This window comes from Leucoraja erinacea, chromosome 4, assembly GCF_028641065.1.
Source record: "Leucoraja erinacea ecotype New England chromosome 4, Leri_hhj_1, whole genome shotgun sequence".
NCBI lineage: Eukaryota > Metazoa > Chordata > Chondrichthyes > Rajiformes > Rajidae > Leucoraja > Leucoraja erinaceus.
This window is the reverse complement of record NC_073380.1, coordinates 66,327,113-66,347,252: the sequence shown is the minus strand read 5'-3', so window position 1 is coordinate 66,347,252 and position 20,140 is coordinate 66,327,113.

Genomic DNA, 20,140 nt, shown 5'->3' with positions numbered 1-20,140 from the left:
AATCCGCACCGACCAGTGATCCCCACATACCAACACTATCCTACACACACTAGGGACAATTTACACTTATACCAAGCCAATTAACCTACCACCCTGTACGTCTTTGAAGTGTGGGAGGAAACCAAAGATCTCGGAGAAAACCCACGCGGTCACAGGGAGAACGTGCAAATTCAGGATCGAACCTGGGTCTCCAGCAAGGCACCACTGTGCCACCTTTCTAATCACCAAATGCCAAGTAATATAATAATAATAATAATAATAATAATAATAATATCTTTTATTGTCATTGCACATAAGCACAACGAGATTTGGTATGCAGCTTCCAACCGATGTCATAACATAAATAACTAATAAAATTAGGATTTAGGTATTGATATCCCGAGAACATGGATTGTAAAAAGAACAGTCAAACAGTCAAAACTGTTCAACAGACTAAAGTGCATATGTGTCTGTGCGACGTGGCCATCCGAGGGAGACAGTCCAGGGGGGATGGGGGCACTCAGCAGGGCCGGTCAGAGCCGCTATAGCTCTGGGAATGAAGCTGTTCCTGAGTCTGGAGGTTCGGGCGTAGAAGGTCTTGTAACGTCTGCCGGAGGGAAGTAGTTTGACCAGACCATTACAAGGGTGTGAGGAGTCTTTATGGATGCTGACGGCCTTCCTGAGGCACCGTGTGATATTCAGCTTGTAAGCATATTAACAAACCACATTCTGTAGGTTTAGTTCTGAAAGTCTATGCCTTACAATTCGCTAGTTCAGATGACGTCACAAAATTGATAATTTAAATGTGTACGAAGGAACTGCAGATGCCGGTTTAAACTGAAGGTAGACACAAAAACCTGGAGTAGCTCAGCGGGATAGGCGGTATCTCTGGGTTGAGACCCTTCTTCAGTCTCGACCTGAAACGTCACCCATTCTTTCTCTCCAGAGATGCTGCCTGTCCTGCTGAGTTACTCCAGCTTTTTGTGATTATTTAAATATGTCCTTTCAATTTACTTCTATATAGTTTCTTAAACAAGTGCCATTTTTGTATTGCATAAGCACTAAATGGAACAGCTGCCACCTTGTGGGCATTTATTGCAGTTACAACTAAAATAAAAGTCTCCAGAAGACTATGGAACGACAGGCATAAAACAAGTTGCTTTGCAAGGAAATTTGGCACTATTTGAAACCACATTGTTTTCTAATTAACAAACAGAATTTAAAGTTAAAGAACCACAGCGTAAGAGAAATTTAATATTGGAAAACAATAGTAGAAATTGAATTTGCTGTATCTGTTTTGCAGGCTTAAACTTTTATTTTATTATTATTATTTTTTTATTAGAAGTACGGTAAATTACAATACTACACAACACATATGTCTTAATAAATTTTTTGTACCGCTTCATTTTTTGAGCTTTAAGAAAAAGATAGAAGTAAAGGAAGTAAAGAAAGTAAAGGAAGTGCGCAAGAGTCGTAAAGGTGCAGGAGAGTGTTGAGAAAAGAAAGCCCCTTAGAAAAGAAGTTAGAGAAGGAAGTAAAGAAAGAAAGAAGACGCTATAAAAGAAGGAAAAAGAAAGGAGAAACAATCGCTCTATTATAACATTAAACTCCACAGAAAGGGGACTACCAACCAATTCTGTTTTTGTTGTTTTGTTTTTTTTGTTTTTTTACCCCCCGTTGCCAGATCCTGGTACCTTTTATTTATTTATTGATTTATTTATTTTTTAAATTACTATTGCACCTTATGCTTGTAATAGTTCCAAAAACGTAGACCACGTCTTTTGGAAGTGGTCTGGTTTGCCTGCTAAGAGGAATCTCATCTCTTCCAGATGTAGTGTTTCAAACATATTTGATATCCACATTTTTATTGTTGGTGTAGGCGCATTTTTCCAGAATTTAAGTATGAGCTTTTTTCCCATTATTAGCCCGTAATTGAGTAAATTCTTCTGAAACACGTTTAGTTCAGGGTTACCTTCCGATATTCCAAAAATGATCCATTCTGGTTTTGGTATCAGTTTTATTTTAATTAATTTTGTAAAGATGTCAAATATTTCATTCCAGAATTTTTGTATTTTTATACAAAAAACAAAAGAATGCGCTATGGTAGCTTCTTGACACAGACATTTATCACAGATGGGTGAGACATTAGGGAAGAGTTTATTTATTTTAGTTTTTGAATAATATAGTCTATGTAATGTTTTGAATTGGATGAGAGTATGTCATATGTTGATCGAACTTTTATGCGCCTGTAATAAGTGATTATCCCAGCTCTCTTTTAAAATTTTTATAGCTAATTCTTGTTCCCAGTCTCTTCTAATTCCATCAGTTGTGGGTATTTCTATATTTAAGATGATGTTATATAAGTACGATATTAGATTAGCTGATTCCGCCTTTGTCTTCATTGCTTCATTCAAATGAAGCAGTGCAGGCTTAAACTTGAGTGTGAAAGTATTCTTGAACAATGCGCACCACCACCTTCTCCCTCCTCCCGTGTTTCCCCTTATCCCACCTGGACTCACACCCATTTCTCTCCACCATCTCCCGTTCTACTTACATTCTTTTCTCTAGTATCACATTTTGTAACTCTTCAATCCTTATCTCAAACATTTTGTCATAGTACCTGCCTCGACTACCTCCTCTGGCAACTCATATATCCACCACTTCCTAAGTAAAATAGTTGCTCCTCAGGTTCCTATTGAATCTTGTCCCTCTCGCCAAATCTCAGGTTTTTGGGGGTTAAATCTCCACATTATATGGTGCGATCAGGTCTTCTTCCATTGCCCATTCCCCAAAGTCCTATTAGTTAACCTAGAGCCAATGCCAGGAATCTGATCTCGTTTCTAAATGGCATTTTGAGTCTGCACTTGAGATTGGAACATGCTCCCTGTATCTAGTTGCGTGCTTTGAGAATTTTACATTCTTCTCAACCCCTGTGACCAAAAGCTCAACAGACCCAATTTGTTCTAATATATTAACCCTTCCATTCTAGAAACAAGATTATTAAATCATTGGTGCATTCCTTGTATGGCAGGAACTTTCCTCCTGAGATAAGCAGACCAAATTTTCACACAAAACCCCAGATCACAGGGGATTACCAGGAGAGATAGCTGCATGGATAGAAAATTGGTTTCATGGAAGGAAGCAGAGGGTAATGGTGGAATGTTGCTTCTTGAACTGGTGGCCTGTGGCTAGTGGGGTGTCTCAGGGTTCAGTGCTGGGTTGTTATATCAATGATTTGGATGAGAACATACACGGCAAGATTAGCAAGTTTGCAGTTGATACAAAAGTGGGTGGTTTTGCAAATAGTGAAGATGGTTGTGCAAAATTGCAGAAGGATCTTGATCAATTGGCCAGGTCGGCTGAGGAATGGTTGATGGAAATTAATACAGAGAAATGTGAGGTGTTGCATTTTTGGTAGTCTAACATGGGCAGGACCTACACAGTGAATGGTAGGGCTCTGGGGAGTGTTGTGGAGCAGAGGAATCTAGGAGTGCAGGTGCATAGTTCCTTGAAGGTGGAGTCACAGGTAGATTGGATAGTCAAAAAACCTGGCTTATTGGCCTTCATCAGTCAGAGTATTAAGTATAGAAGTTGGGAGGTCATGTTCCAGTTATAAGATGATGGTGAGACCACATTTAGGGTATTGTAATCAGTTCTGGGCACCATGTTATAGGAAAAATATTGTCAAGCTATAAAAGGTAAAGAGAAGATTTACTAGGATGTTGCCAGGATTAGAGGGTCTGAGCTATAGGCAGAGGTTGAGTAGTCTAGGCCTCTATTCCTTGGAGTGCAGGAGGATGGGGTTAATCTTATAGAGGTGTATAAAATCATGAAAGGAATACATCGGGTAGATGCACAGAGTTTCTTGCCCAGAGTAGAGGAATCAAAGACCAGAGGACATAGATTTAAGGTGAAGGGGAAAAGATTTAATAGGAATCTGGGGGATAACATTTTCACACAAAGGATGGTGGGTGTATCGAATGAGCTGCCAGAGGAAGTAGTTGAGGCAGGTAATATTGCAACGTTTAAGAAACAGTTAGACAAGTACATGGATAGTACATGGATAAGATGGGTTTGGAGGGTTATGGGCCAAACGTAAGCAGGTGGCACAAGTGTAGCTGGGACATGTTGACCGGTGTGGGCAAGTTGGGCTGAAGGTTCTGTTTCTACACTGTATGATTCTTTGATTCTATGAAGTTCATAATTGCAGCACATCCTTGCTTGCTGCACCGGGTCTCATTGCAAATTCTCATTTACAAGTCTATCACAATTCAGACAATAATTTGTCTTTCTGACATAGAACATAAAATAATACCACACAAGAACAGGCCCTTCGGCCCAAGAAGTCTATGCTGACCATGATGGCAATCTAAACTAATCTCATCTGCTTGGGGCACAAGGTTCATACCTCTCTAATCTGCCTTTTCATCTGTCTGTCTAAAGGCTTCTTAAATGTTGTTATCCTATCTGCCTTATATTTGCCTAAGAATAATAAAGCTGCAGAACATACTACTGGTTCATGAGACTTATGTTCATTCTCTTCACAACCTCAGGAAAGAGATAGACACATTACCTATCAAAGATAGACATAAAATGCTGGAGTAACTCAGTGGGAGAGGCATCATCTCCGGAGAGAAGGAATGGGTGACGTTCCAGGTTAAGATGGGCTCTTCTGAGGAAGGGTCTCGACCCAAAATGTCACCCTTTCCTTCTCTCCAGAGATGCTGCCTGTCCCGCTGAGCCACTCCAGAATTTGTGTCCACTGTCATTGTAAACCAGCAAATGCACTTCTTTCCAACACAATAAATGAAATACCAAATAGTGTCAGCATGATTAATAAAGATTCTTATTTTTTTACACAGTATATAAGTAATCAGCCATGATTGGCAGGACTGTCATATGAGGAAAGATTGAAAAGACTAGGCTTGTATTCACTGAAGTTTAGAAGGATGAGGGGGATCTTATAGAAACATATAAAATTATAAAAGGACTAGACAAGCTAGATGCAGGAAAAATGTTCCCAATGTTGGGCGAGTCCAGAACCAGGGGCCACAGTCTTAGAATAAAGGGGAGGTCATTTAAGACTGAGGTGAGTAAAAACCTTTTCACCCAGAGAGTTGTGAATTTATAGAATTCCCTGCCACAGAGGGCAGTGGAGGCCAAATCGCTGGATGGATTTAAGAGCGAGTTAGATAGAGCTCTAGGGGCTAGTGGAGTCAAGGGATATGGGGATAAGGCAGGCACTGGTTATTGATAAGGGACGATCAGCCATGATCACAATGAATGGCGGTGCTGGCTCGAAGGGCCGAATGGCCTACTGCACTTATTAACTATTATCTATGTAGGCCAATGAGTGAAGGAGCATTATTGGACTTTATTATCTTGGGGAATGTAGTCACTCAGAGGGAAGCATTTTGCCTCTACTTCCTTAGAAGGCTTAGGATGTTCAGCATGTCCCCTACAACTCTCACCAACTTCTACAGATGCACCATAGAAAACATTTTATCAAGATGCATCACCGCTTGGTTTGGGAACAGCTCCATCCAAGCCCAGCCAGAAATTGTTGCACCCTAGCCACTCTTCCTCTCTCTTAATAACCCTTAATAACTTTTCATATGACTCCTCCCATTTCCTCCAAATATAAGGCGTAGCTATGGGCACGCGCATGGGCCCTAGCTATGCCTGCCTCTTTCGAGGGTACGTCGCACAATCCTTGTTCGAGTCGTGCTGTGGCCTTATCCCCAAACTTTACATCTGCTACATCAACGATTGCATTGGTGCTACCTCCTGCACCGACACACAACTCACTGACGTCATCCATTTCACCACTAACTTCCATCCGGCATTCAAATACACCTGGACCATTTCCGACAATTCTCCACCATTTCTTGACCTCACTATCTCCATCGCAGGTGATAGACTCCTGACCGACATCCACTATAAACCCACTGACTCCCATGGCTATCTGGACTACACTTCTTCCCACCCTGCTTCCTGTAAGGTCTCCATCCCCTACTCACAATTCCTCCATCTACGCCGCATATGCACCCAGGATGATGTGTTCCAAACCAGGGCATCGGAGATGTCCTCATTCTTCTGAGAATGGGGGTTACACTCTTTGACTATAGACGAGGCTTTCACCAGGGTCTCTTCTATACCCTGTGACTCTCACTCCCCGTCCCCCCACTCATAACAAGGGCAGATTCCCCCTTGTCTTCACCTTCCACCCTACTAGCCGTACAACAAATAATCCTCCGTCATTTTTGCCACCTCCAACGTGACCCCACCACTTTCAACATCTTCCCATCTCCTCCTCTGTCTGCTTTCCGCAGAGACCGCTCCCTCCGTAACTCCCTGGTCAATTTGTCCCTTCCCACCCGAACCACCCCCTCTCCGGGTACTTTCCCTTGCAACCGCAAGAAATTCTACACTTGTCGCCTAACGTCCCCCCTTGACTCCATTCAAGGACCCAAGCAATCTTTCCAGGTGCAGCAGAGGTTTACCTGCACCTCCTCCACCTCATCTATTGCATCAGCTGCTCCAGATGTCAGCTGCTCTACATCAGTGAGACCAAGCGTAGGCTTGGCGATCGCTTCGCCGAACACCTCAGTTCGGTTCACAATTTTTTTATTTTTTTTTAATTTCAAAATAGACTTTATTCATTGATAAATATATACAATTCCTGAACCATTCAAACAAACAAAATTCATCCGACATTTTCGGAGACTATACAAGTTTTTTTTCAGTACAATTTTTTTTTTTTTTTTTTTTTTCACAATAACCAACCTGATCTCCCGGTGGCTCAGCACTTCAACTCCCCCTCCCATTCCGAATCCAACCTTACTGTCCTGGGCCTCCTCCATGGCCAGAGTGAGGACCACCATAATTTGGAGGAGCAGCACCTCATATTTCGCTTGGGCAGTTTGCACCGTTTGCGGTATGAACATTGACATCTCTAATTTTAGGTTGTCCTTACTTTCTCCTCTACTCCTCAGCTCTCCCTCAGCCCACTGGCTCCACCTCTTCCTTTCTTATTCCCACGCCCCCTCACTCACATCAGAATGAAGAAGGGTTTTTGTCCAAAACGTAGCCTATTTCTCACCCGCTGAGTTTCTCCAGCATTTTTGTCTATCTTCACTAGATTCATAGTTGAATATTGGGCAATAAAAGATGAAAATGGTCATTTACAGCAGGCCTGATTTCAAAGAATTGGAACAGGATGTTGCTCAGGTGGGCAGCAATCAGAGACTGGAAAACAGTTTGCTTTTTTTTCAGTTCTATCCTCCAATATTAAGCATCATTACTACCACTGTTTGAGTAAAGCCTTAACATTTAATTCTGGAAAACAATTTAGTTTGAATTATTCTGTTGTTCACAGAAAACCTAGTTTCTATTGAGTTTTGCAATATTTGTTTCATTATTTAAGTTCAAGTCATGTAATAAGTTGCAATGAAACGGGTTACATTTTAGTACGTAAAAGCATTGGGATTTGATGGAATTGCGCTTCTGCAACAGATTTGAACAAACAAACATTTGGGTAACAAAAGTTGTACATGCAAACGGCAACTTGGAAACTCATCCCAAATAGCGCTAATTCATATTTAAAATTATAGGCAATGGAGCTGACAGGATTTGAAACATGAACAATTATAAATCCTTCAAATGTGTTGTTCCTGCCCACAAATTATATGTGTCATTTATTTAATTTAGTTCAAATGTTATGTTACGTAAATTCTGGGTTTTCATTATATTGAAGTCTATGGTTTCTCGAAACAAGGTTTAATATGCATGTCCAGAGTCTTAATCTATGATTTCATATAATTCTTCATATCATTATTTATATAATTCTTCTGTTTTCTGTATATATTACAGTTTAATCTTTTTCTCTAAATGTACAGTTTACAATTCAAAATCTGACAAAAAGGATAAAAAATAGGTTTCCATGTTCTTCTGTCATTCTAAATGTCCACCAGGTGGCCTCAGGCAGAATATATCAATTCTAAATAGTTAAGAAGCCAATTTTCTAAGCCAATTAGTAAATAAGATGGTAATTTTGGGACCCTGATGTCGAAATATTAAGGAGTCTCCCACCAAGCAACAACAAGTAGCTATGACACTATAACAAGTAGCTATGACACATCGTTTATAATAGTGGAGATAGGCACAAAGTGCTGGAGTAACTCAGCATCTCTGGAGAGAAGGAATGGATGATGATTCAGGTCAAGACCCATCTTCAGAATGTCAGAGTAGAGGGAGACTAGAGATATGCAAGGGCAAGGTGTGGAAGCGACAGATCAAAGCAGACATGGAACAAGGAAATGAGAATGGTTCATTGTTAGCTGAGGAGAAGGTGACAATGGGGCACACAATCAGTAAAATTAATCAGAAGGGCAGTGAAACTAGTCGGAGAAATAGGGTGTGCCAGAGACAGAGAGTGAAAGCAAGAGTTACTTGAAGTTGGAAAAATCAATATTCATACCGCTGGGTTGTAGGATGCCCAATAGAAATATGAGGTGCGATTCCTACAATTAATGTTGGGCCTCACTCTGTCAATGGAGGAGGCCCAGGACAGAAAGGTCAGTATGGGAATAAGAAGGGGAGTTAAAGTGTTTATCAACTGGGAGATTGGGTAGCCCTAGGCGGAATATCAACAGGTACCGACAGTCGATCCACCGTTTTTCTCACCAGTTCTCCTTCTGTGCCCTGTGTTCCACACTGGCTGCAATGTGCTGGTGCCAGCAGGCCCTCACTCAGACTTTCCCACAGCTCTGGGCCTCACTCACCCAGACCAGCAATGGACCCCAACTTTATTTCATTCTATACTAGATCCATGCCCTCAACAAACACTTCCTTGCCTACCTGGATTTTCAGCTCATTTACAATAGTGACTGGCATGCAAGCAACAAATAAGCAAAGGTAATCCAAAATAATTTGCCATTCATCTGCTCCTCTCCAAGAGAAGGGATGGCTGGAATATTTTTGAATTATTTTCCCAATTTCCCATTCACCACTCTCAATCTAACACATTTTTTTCTCCCTAAACTCTTTGCAACGCCTTCACTTTATTCCTTTGAGGCATTCACTAAAGCCTATCTCTTCGACTCTGCCAGCTTCCCTAATATATTTTACGTCATTTGTCACTGAATTAATTTGATAACAAATCAACAATAAGTCATTGGCTATTTTACTATTCCGATGCACTGTATAATTGTGTGATTTGCTACACAACAAGATTAGACAACACATGCGATAAAAGGTTTTTGAAATCCTTAGCTAATTTCAGATTGACTGCGCCTTTTTATGTGCCCCTCACCTTAATAAATGTTGTTCCTCCTGAATTCAGAGCCCTTTTGTTCATTGTAAGAAGCCTTCAGAGATGTGACACAGTGGCTCAGCTGGTAGACCTGCTGCCTCACAGTGCCTAAGACCCAACCTCATGTCCTGTCTGTGTGGCGTTTACACGTTCTCCCCGTGAATGCATGGGTTTTCTCTGAATGCTCCGTTTTCCTCCCATATCCCAAAGATATGTGGGAATATAGGTTAATAGTAAGATTAAACGAGAATTTACCAGTTTGAAGTTTGATCTGTATTTTATGAGGAGTTACCATGAGGGATTACGTGAAGAACCCCAGGACGCATGCGTGTCATTCTTCAAAGCAGTGGTGTGAAGCCACAGACAACTGTAATGACAAAACATAGTAAGATTAGAGAAGAGATACCAGTTAAGTATATGATCAAGGGTGGGAGCGGAGGGCACGTAATCCCTCATCATAACTCCTCATAAAATACAGATCAAACTTCAAACTGGTAAGTTCTCGTTTAATCTTATTATTTTACTTCGGAGTCACGTGAGTGACTACGTGAAGATTTTAAAGCTCTGTGATTTCATGCCGTGGAAACAAGTCCATGCATCACGTCTGCCTTGACTGTAGGAGGAATAGTGTTAACATAATTCGGACATGAATTCGATATTGAAATCATAAAATTTATTAACACAAATTATGACCCTTTTATGGGTTTGAATTAATTTACAGAACTTAAATTTTTTTCTGCAAATGTTCCAGGTTTCATTACTGGTTTATTGTAAAATAATTGGAATGTTCGTTCCACTGACCATCCTGCAGCTTTGAGGACTTGGTCCATGGGCACATCCAATTGTATTGCTGCCGATGTAGCTGCAGCCCTGGTGGAATGAGATTTAAAGATGTTAGTATCCACCCCAGCCTGTGTAAGCACCTGTTTCAGCCATCATGAGATGGTCTGGACCATCACTCTTTTGTGAGTTTGCTTGTGGCTGATCAGAAGTCCCTTCTCATTGCCTCTTAGGATTTTAGTTTTCTCTATGTATAATGACAGGTGTCTAACTATACAGAGACGGTCATCTGTAGGGTATGACCTAAATAGTATATTGAGGCCTGCTGATCCCTGTCTGTTCTGCTTTACTAGCTCGTAGATGTGGAACGTAATATTGTCAGGTGAGGAAGTCATGTTGTCCAGTCTGAGTTTATGCAGTGACTGTACCCTCTGTGCCGTGACTAATGCCATTAACATGACTGTTTTTAAAGTCAATCTGTGTAGAGACAGAGCTGATGCTGGAGACCAGTTTCTGAGTGTCTTCAGGACAATGCTTACATCCCAAATTTGGGAGTACCTGGTTTTTGGGGGATTAGTATTAAAAATTCCCCTCATGAGCTTTGTTACCAGTGGGTGAGTCCCTACAGAGTAACGCTCTGTCCCTTGCCATAGGTAAGTCGACAGGGCACTTCTGGTGCTGTTGATGACACTGTAACTGAGCCCCTCATCATAGTGGAGGCCTGCCAAATATTCCAGAACAGACGGGATGTTTATGTTTCTGTTGGTGATGTTGTTTTTATGGCAGTACATTTCCCACTTCCTGATGTAGACCAGATACTGTTTTTTAGTTGATTGTCTTTGGGCCGCCGAGATCATGTTCGCTGTTCGGTCCGTTAGTCCCAGTTGTAGAAGTGGTGTTTTTAAATTCTACAAATTAATAGGTTCAAATATTTATGGCATGGGTGGCTATCCCCTGTTACTGGATGTAGCAATAAGTCTGGTCTATGTGGGATGGTAATACATGGTTCTAACACCATGTTTTGTACCACTGAGAACCATGGTTGTGTAGGCCAATCGGGTACTACCAAAATACCAGACGCAGCGTCTTGTTGTATTTTCCTTAATACCAAACTGATGAGGCAGAAAGGAGGGAATGCGTAAATAAACAATTTCCCCCAATGCAGCGAAAATGCATCTGTCGCTGGTGCCCCAGGGTCTGGTTCCCATGAAACATAGTTTGGTATCTGTTTGTTTAATCTGGATGCGAATAGATCGATATCTGGTGTTCCATATTTCGCTGTAATATCAGCAAATACTATTTTGTTCAACATCCATTCGGTGTTTTCATTAAATTTGCGTGACCTGGTGTCTGCCACTCAATTTAGTCTCCCTGGTAGGTAAATGGCTGATATCCAAATATCTCTTTGAATGCACCATTGCCAAATTGAGTTAGCCAGATTGTCACATGATATCGATTTGTTTCCACCCATGTGGTTAATGTATTTTACCACGTTGGTATTGTCTATTTGTAGTCGAACATGCTGGTGATATGACCCAGTACAAAATAATAATATATATAATAATCTTATTTATATAGCACATTTTTAGTCAACTTGCATTGACCCCAAAGTGCTTCACATAATTACATTACATTTACACACAGGCAAAGGTGGGTGAAGTGTCTTGCCCCAAGGACACAACGACAGTATGCACTCCAAGCGGGATTCGAACCAGCTACCTTCCGGTCGCCAGCCAAACACTTAGCCCATTGCGCCATCTGTCGTCCCACGACAGATGGCTCAAAATGACTTTAGGCCATGGAATGCACCCAACATTTCCAAGTAGTTTATGCCCAGTGTGAGTAAGAAAGATGCCTCCTGTGCAGTCCATCTCCCTCCACAGCTGGTGATGGTATTGGTGGCTCCCCACCCAAGTGCACTGACATCAGATTGTAGTACCATGGAATGGTTACTGACAATGATTGGGTTTGAACAAAGCCAAATGTTGTCTATCCACCATATTAGTTCTGTTTTGGCTTGGATTGGTAGTCTCATAGGTCTGTCAAAGTGACGCATTAATTTTGAGCGCTTGTATTTTTGCTCTCTGTAAGTTTTGGTAATGTAGAGGTCCAAATTGTGTGGCTGGGAAAGCAGCCACTATTTTACCAATTACTTTTGCCAGCAATCTGATGGATGGTTTTCTGATGTCAATGAGGTTATTGCAAGCCTCTATTAAATCTCTAGCCTTTCCCTTAGGTAGTGTCACCATCATGTGAACTGAGTCAATGGTGAACCCCAAATAATCCATAGTGGTGGACGGCGTTAGTTTAGATTTAACTGGATGGATGATAAATCCCAGTTTTTCAAATAGCTGTTTTGTGGCTGTTACAGTCTGTATGGCCAATTCCAAAGTTTTGCCCACAATGAGTATGTCATCTAAATATGCCATAACCATGTGTTTACGTTTCTGTAGAAATGCTAGGGCTGGTTTTAAATTTTTTGTGAACAGCCTGGGGGCTGATGATAGCCCATTTGGCAGTGCTTTATACTGCCATTGTTGTCCCATCCAGTTGAATTTTAAGTAACATCTGTGGTCACCTCGTATAGGCACTGTATAGTAAGCATCTTTTAAATCGATGCTGGCCATGAAGTAACCTTTGGAAATTAATTGTTTAGCAGTAACAAAGGTTTCCATTTTAAAGTGAATATGTTGTACAAATGTATTCAATTTTGTTAGATCGATGATGATGCGACAACCACCATCTTTTTTTTGATTTTGGTAAAAATGTTGGACATGAATTCTAATGGTTTGTGTTGTGTTATCTCAATTACACCTTTTATGTAGAGCCGCTCCAGTTCAGCTTGTGCCTCTGATTTTTCTTTATCAGAGAGCACGAACACTTGGTTCGGTGTATGTTGAACTGGAGGGCTGTACCTGTCTATAAACTCTATTGTATATCCTTGGATTCTGCTTAAGATGTAAGTATCGGTTGTTAATATGCTCCATGCATTCAAAAACCAGTGTAGTCTCCCCCCAACCTCCATGCTCTCCATATTTATTAGGGAACCAGACCCACCTACCTCCATATTTACCAGTGGCAGGTTTACTTCTTTTTGTAGGTTCTTCGCTGCTGTTGTTGCGCTGGTGCCTGGTTTTTCGGTTTGTTTGGCGTTGGGGTTCCCCGCATCTTCCAAGAAGGCCGGCCTGGGCCATGGCCTAAAAAAGACTCATGTTTGAAATACCGTGCCTTCGAGCTTTCACCAGTTCCGCTGGTGGGTGCGTAGGGATGCTGTCTTTGGCTGTAGTGGGTTTTTGTTGGTGTTCCTTTTATTAACCCCAAGGTTTTTGGCTTCCTCATCGAGCTCTTTTACCTGCTTCGATAGGTTGCCTCCGAACAAGAGTATGGGTGGTTTCGTGGTCCCAGGTTTGCACAGTCCCGCGAATTTTGGGTTCAGTGTGGGTTGAATGGCACTTTTCCTGATGTTATTTATTTCATGCTGGGTGTTGCAGAGTAGTGCCAGTCCATCTTGTTGATCCAGGGACATTTCCCTGTCGTCCACTGTACGGGCAAATGCTGTTATCCCTGCGGTCAGTACTTTCAGTAGTTTTTGCAATTTTACATCCATGCTCCTGACTCCTGTTCCAATGTGTTTCCATATACAGTTGTTAACTATTGGAATATTCAGAGATATGCAATTGCCCGGTGCCAGGTGTCTTCCTGTGGTGTCCAGTACAGCCTGCTCTTGTAACTGGTTTAAAGACTTGTAGTCTATACTGGCAGCAAGCCTTGGCTCCAGATTTTGTCCAGTCTGTTCCGGCTGTATAAAATTGGCCACCATGTCCAGTAAGTTCTCTTTTTCCTGCACCCCTTGTCTTTTCTTCTGCGGACCCCTCTTCCAGGTCAGCCCAGCACTGACCCGCAGTGCTCCCCTCCGATGAGGTAGAAGCACTGTGCAGCCCTTGAAAAGGTACTGCTGTGGGTTTATCATAGGGCCCACTGTGACCCGACTCCATCTCCTGGAGTCTGTCACGCTGGAGCAAATGCTCCATACACCACTCCATTTGGGTCCAGCGCTCTCTCGCTGGCCGCCCGCCGTGGTTCAAAGTCGGACTCCTCTGAGTCCACGACCTTGTTAGTTTTGTGTCTAGTCTTGCCGCCCTGCCGCGTGAATTTGGCCGGTGCAGAGGCGACATCGGGCACAGCTGATCCCACTACGGGTGATCCAAGTGCCGTTAGCTGCTGTTGCTGGCTTCCCGCTACTCCGGGGTCCTCCCTCACCAGCTTTGTCGCAGCCCTTGTCTTCTTTGTTTTCTCCATTTTCCTACCTGTAGTTGGAAATGGGAACAAAAAAGACCGCAGAGTAAACGCTTACCTGCAATTAGCAGCTTTTAAACTGCCGCCACGGGGGATCGTCCTTCCACCGCATCTGACGTTTCGCAATGCGTGTAGCGATATGACACGCATGCATCCTGGCGTGGTTCTTCACGTAGTCACTCATGTGACTCCGAAGTAAAATTGGCCTCTGTAAATTGCCCCATAAAGTGAGCTAAAATATAACTAGTGTGAATGGGTGATTGATAGTTGGTGTGGACTCTGTGGGCCAAAGCACCTGTATCCATGTTGTATCTAAACTAAAGATGACTTATTAGTTTTGATTTTAAGTAGGTTATCATTAGGAATTTATGAATTTCAAATGAAATAAGGGGATCAGCTATCATTAATAGATAATTTGTTGCCCTGTTGTTTATTGCTTTTCAACATCTCAATGATATAACAATAAGTAAGTAAGTAAGTTTATTGGCCAAGTATTCACATACAAGGAATTTGCCTTGGTGCTCTGCCCACAAGTAACAACATGACATGCAGTGACAGTTACGAATGACTCAGAAAACACTAAATATTAATAATAAAAAAACATTAATAGAATCTTATAGAAACTTACAAAATTCTTAAGGGGTTGGACAGGCTAGATGCAAGAAGATTATTCCCGATGTTGGGGAAGTCCAGAACTAGGGGTCACAGTTTAAAGATAAGAGGGAAGTCTTTTAGGACCGAGATGAGAAAATCATTTTTTACACATAGTGGTGAATCTGTGGAAATCTCTGCCACAGAAGGTAGTTGAGGCCAATTCATTGGCTATATTTAAGAGGGAGTTAGATGTGGCCCTTGTGGCTAATGCGATCAGGGGGTATGGAGAGAAGGCAGGGATGGGATACTGAGTTGGATGATCAGCCGTGATCATATCGAATGGTGGTGCAGGCTCGAAGGGCCGAATGGCCTACTCCTGCGCCTATTTTCTATGTCTATTAATGATAAAACACTATTGATCAAGCATGTGAACCAACAAAATACCAGATCAAAGGGAGGCTACACATTTTTGGCTGTTGAGTAGAGCAACTACTCGTGGATAAAAACTGTTTTTATGTTTGGCTGTGGCAGCTTTGAAAATCTGACGTTGCCTTCCAGAGGGAAGTTGTAAATGATTGAAGGAACACAGGTCTAGAGTTTAAGTCATCTTTAATTATAACATATAGCATAGCGGTACAGCAGGTTGTTAGTTCATCACTACCGCTTCCAAGACCACCTAATGTAGGAAGTGGGTGTTAATATAAAGTTCACAGTAAGGTGGGGTTAATGATGCTACTCTACTCTGATTGGTTCACATGCAATAACCAATCTACATCCTTCCCCGTAAAGAGTAAAGATAGGCAAATGTTAAACACACGGATTTAAACATACTCGCCGTATCTGTCGGGCGGTCTACTAATATGACCCAAATGCATACGGACAAACCCCTCTCCCTCCGTACTAGAAAAGTTAGTGGGGGATGGAGGCAGTGAACCCGGAAAGGAGAAAGCAGCTGGGGACACTTGAGGCAACTGGTAGGGTAAGCATGCGGGAGAGAATTTCCGACCGTGGCGGAGAACACACGCTGGGACTAGTGGTAGCAGGAGCAGCAGAGGATTTAAACAGCAGGGGTGGAGCAAATGGATCGGCTGGAGGTGAACGAGGTTCTTTTACAAGCAGCAAGTCTTGGCGGTTCCGCCTGTACAGGACACCATCGGCGTTGACAAGGTAGGAGTGGGGTTCCTTAGATGGGCGGACAACAAAACCAAGACAGGAATGGCCCACAACAGTCTGTAAATGGATAACTTGACCCTGCAGTGACGCCTTCAGTGGTTTGCTGGACTTGTCATAAGAGCGCTTCTGAATATTGTTTCTCCTGAATGCGCTTCCGGACCATGGCTGTTTTAAACACCTGTGGCATCAGCTTTCGCTGGGCAATTGGTATCGGAGGTCATGTTGTCCGAGACATCAGGCATTGAGCTGGTGAGCCCAGGACCCAGGGGGTAGATTATTATCTCAATGGGGTTAGGTTAGGTAAGGGTACAGCGTACTCTTAGGTACAGCGAGACCTGGGTGTCCTTGTACACCAGTCACTGAAAGTTGGCATGCAGGTACAGCAGGCAGTGAAGAAAGCTAATGGAATGTTGGCCTTCATAACAAGATTCTTTCAGTATAGGAGTAAAGAGGTTCTTCCGCAGTTGTAAAGGGCTCTGGTGAGACCACATCTGGAGTATTATGTACAGTTTTGGTATCCTATCACTAGCCTAAATGATTACCGTCCTGTGGCCCTCACTCTGGTAATCACAAAGTGCTTCGAGAGATTGGTCCTCCAGCACATCAAGGACTATCTACCACCAGACTTCGACCTCCACCAATTCGCTTATCGCCAAAATAGATCCACGGAAGACGCCATTACCGTAGCTCTCCACTCTGTGCTGACCCATCTGGAGCAGGGGCAGAGCTACGTCCGGATGCTCTTTGTGGATTATAGCTCAGCTTTCAACACAATCATTCTGGACATTCTCATTGATAAATTGGTCACTCTCGGCCTCCCAACTCTCACATGTGCCTGGATAAAAGATTTCCTCACCAACCGGCCCCAGACTGTGAGACTCGGCCCCCACCTCTCCTCCACTCGCAGGTTGAGTACCGGCTCCCCACAGGGCTGTGTGCTAAGCCCCCTCCTATACTGTCTCTACACCTACGACTGTAGTCCGGCCCTCAACAACAACCGCATCGTCAAATTTGCTGACGACACTACTGTAGTCGGACTTATTTCAAAGGGAGATGAGGCAGCCTACAGAGAGGAAGTCCTGCAGTTGACAACCTTGTGCTCAGAAAACAATCTGGCTCTGAACACCAGGAAAACAAAATAGCTCATTGTCGACTTCAGGAGGCACAGCACCGACTTAGTCCCCCTACATATCAACGGCGAGTGTGTGGAGAGGGTCAACACCTTCCGGTTTCTCGGCGTCCTTATCTCTGCTGATATCTCCTGGACGGACAACACGACAGCGGTCATCAAGAAGGCTCAGCAGCGGCTGCACTTCCTGAGGGTTCTCCGGAAGCACATCCTGGACTCTAACCTGCTGCTGACCTTCTACCGCTCGTCCATCGAGAGCCTGCTGACATACTGCATTACAGCATGGTATGGCAGCTGCACCATGGCAGACAGGGAGAGGCTTCAGAGGGTAACTAGGACAGCACAGAAGATCATTGGTTGCCCTCTCCCCTCCCTGATGGATATTTACACCTCCCGCTGCCTTAGCAGGGCAAAGAATATCATCAAGGACAGCTCCCATCCTGCGTTTGGACTGTTCAACCTGCTTCCCTCTGGAAGGCACTATATGTGCATCAAAACTAGGACAAATAGACTCAGGAACAGTTGTTTTCCGAAAGTCGTAACTACTCTTAACTCACACATGCACTGACTTCACAGCCCAACACCCGGACTTCCATCTATTCTATCCATGTACTGAAATTTGGAACTGTAATGTGTATTGTAACTGTAATTTTTACCCCTCTCCCGTTTGTTTTTGTTTTCTGTTTCTTGTTTTTTGTACTAAATTATATGTATGCACTGAGTGTGAGCTGCTTTTAATCTCATTGTACATGTATAGTGACAATGAATGGCATATCTATCGCATATCTATATCTAATTTGAGGAAGGACATCCTTGTGATTGAAGCAGTGCAGCGTAGGTTTCACGAGATTGATCCCTGGGATGGCGGGACTGTCATATAAGGAAATTGAAAAGACTAGGCTTGTATTCACTGAAGTTTAGAAGGATGAGGGGGTATCTTATAGAAACATTAAATTATAAAAGGGCTGGACAAGCTAAATGCAGGAAAAATGTTCCCAATGTTGGGCGAGTCAGAACCAGGGGCCACAGTCTTAGAATAAAGGGGAGGTCATTTAAGACTGAGGTGAGAAAAAATATTTTCACCCAGAGAGTTGTGAATTTATGGAATTCTCTGCCACAGAGGGCAGTGGAGGCCAAGTCACTGGATGGATTTGAGAGAGAGTTAGATAGAGCTCTAGGGGCTAGTGCAGTCAAGGGATATGGGGATAAGGCAGGCACGGGTTATTGATAGGGGATGGTCAGCCATGATCACAATGAATGGCGGTGCTGACTCGAAGGGCCGAATGGCCTCCTCCTGCACCTATTTTCTATGTTTCTATGTTTCTATGACCCCGTCCTTGGAAATGTTTCTAAGGTTTAAAAGATCCAGATAAACATCTGACTTGGCCAGGTGGGAGCGTTCCATTAGTTGTTTTGCGCTCCTGATGGCATGTTCAGCGAGCCCGTTGCATTGGGGGTATTCGGGGCTGCTTGTGACATTGGTTGGCAAATTGTTTGAATGCGTGGCTGGTGAATTGTCTTCCATTGTCAGTTTGCAGACGAACTGATGCACCGAATACAGAAAAATGTCCCTGTAGCTTTTGTATAACCATGTCGAATGTGATGGTGGGCAGTAAATCGAATTCAAACCAGTTGGAGTAGGAGCCGACTAGGCTCGGTAGTGTTTACCGTGCCACTCGAAAATGTCTACTGCCAGAGCTGTCCAGGGCAGTGCTGGTGGGGTTGTTGAGCAGAGGCTGTTTCTGTTGGTGTGGTGCCAAACTGTTGCAGATGGGGCAGGATGTTGTTTTGTTTTGTATGTACTTGGTCATCTCAGGCCAATAGAACATGCTCTGTGCATGAGCCAACATGGCCTCGGTGCCTGAGTGACCATTGTGTGCCTCTTTGTAGTATTTGTCTTGTAAGGATGAGGGGATCATGACTTTGTGACCTTTAACAATGATGCCGTTGTTTATTACCAGCTCATCACTAGAAAGAACGGCTGCACCTCCAGTGGTGTGCTGGATTGTCTGTCTGGCCAGCCTCTTTTAATTATGGATGAGAGTAGCTGTAGAGTGCCGTCAGCGGCTACGTGTTCAGCAATGCGACGCAGGCGTTCCGTGGGAACGAAGCCAACCTTGAGAACAGTAAGCTCATCACATTCATAGGGATCTTGTTCACTAGATACACGTGGTGCATGAGAGAGAGTGTCAGCAATGATCATGTCCTTTCCTTTTTTGTAAACGATTCTGAAGTCGAACCGCTGGAACTGCATCACCATGCGCTGCAGTCGTGCAGGTGCTGCGTGTATAGGTTTGTTCAGGATGGTTACAAGTGGTTGGTGGTCTGTTTCGACTGTGAAAGTGTTCCCAAAGATGAAATCCTTAAATTTTGAGCAAGCGAAGACCACGGCTAGCAGCTCTTTCTCGATCTGGGCATATCGCTGTTCGGTGTCCGTCATGGTACGGGAGGCGTACGATACAGACAGTCCCATCAGCAGATGTTTGAAGGCAGGCTGCGCCCAGCACGTGTTGTGAGGTATTAAAGGTTATCGTGACAGGTCGCTTCAGATCGAAGTATGTCAGGGTAGGAACGCTAACCAGCTGTAGTTTTCTTCAGTTCAGGCTTAAGACCATCAGAAGTGAATACATGTCCTACATAGGTGTCCTACATAGGTGACCTCCGGAACTTGCATTTCTTGGGATTGAATTTTGGGTTAATCTCTCGTGCCCTGTCCAGAATTCGCTTGAGGTTGAGGTCGTGATCCGCTATGTCTTTGCCATACACCGGGATGTCATCTATGATGATGGCACATGGGAGGCCTGTGAACAACTGTTCCATGGTTCTTTGAAATCTTCGCTGGCCGAGTTGATGCTGAATGGCATTCTAAGAAATTT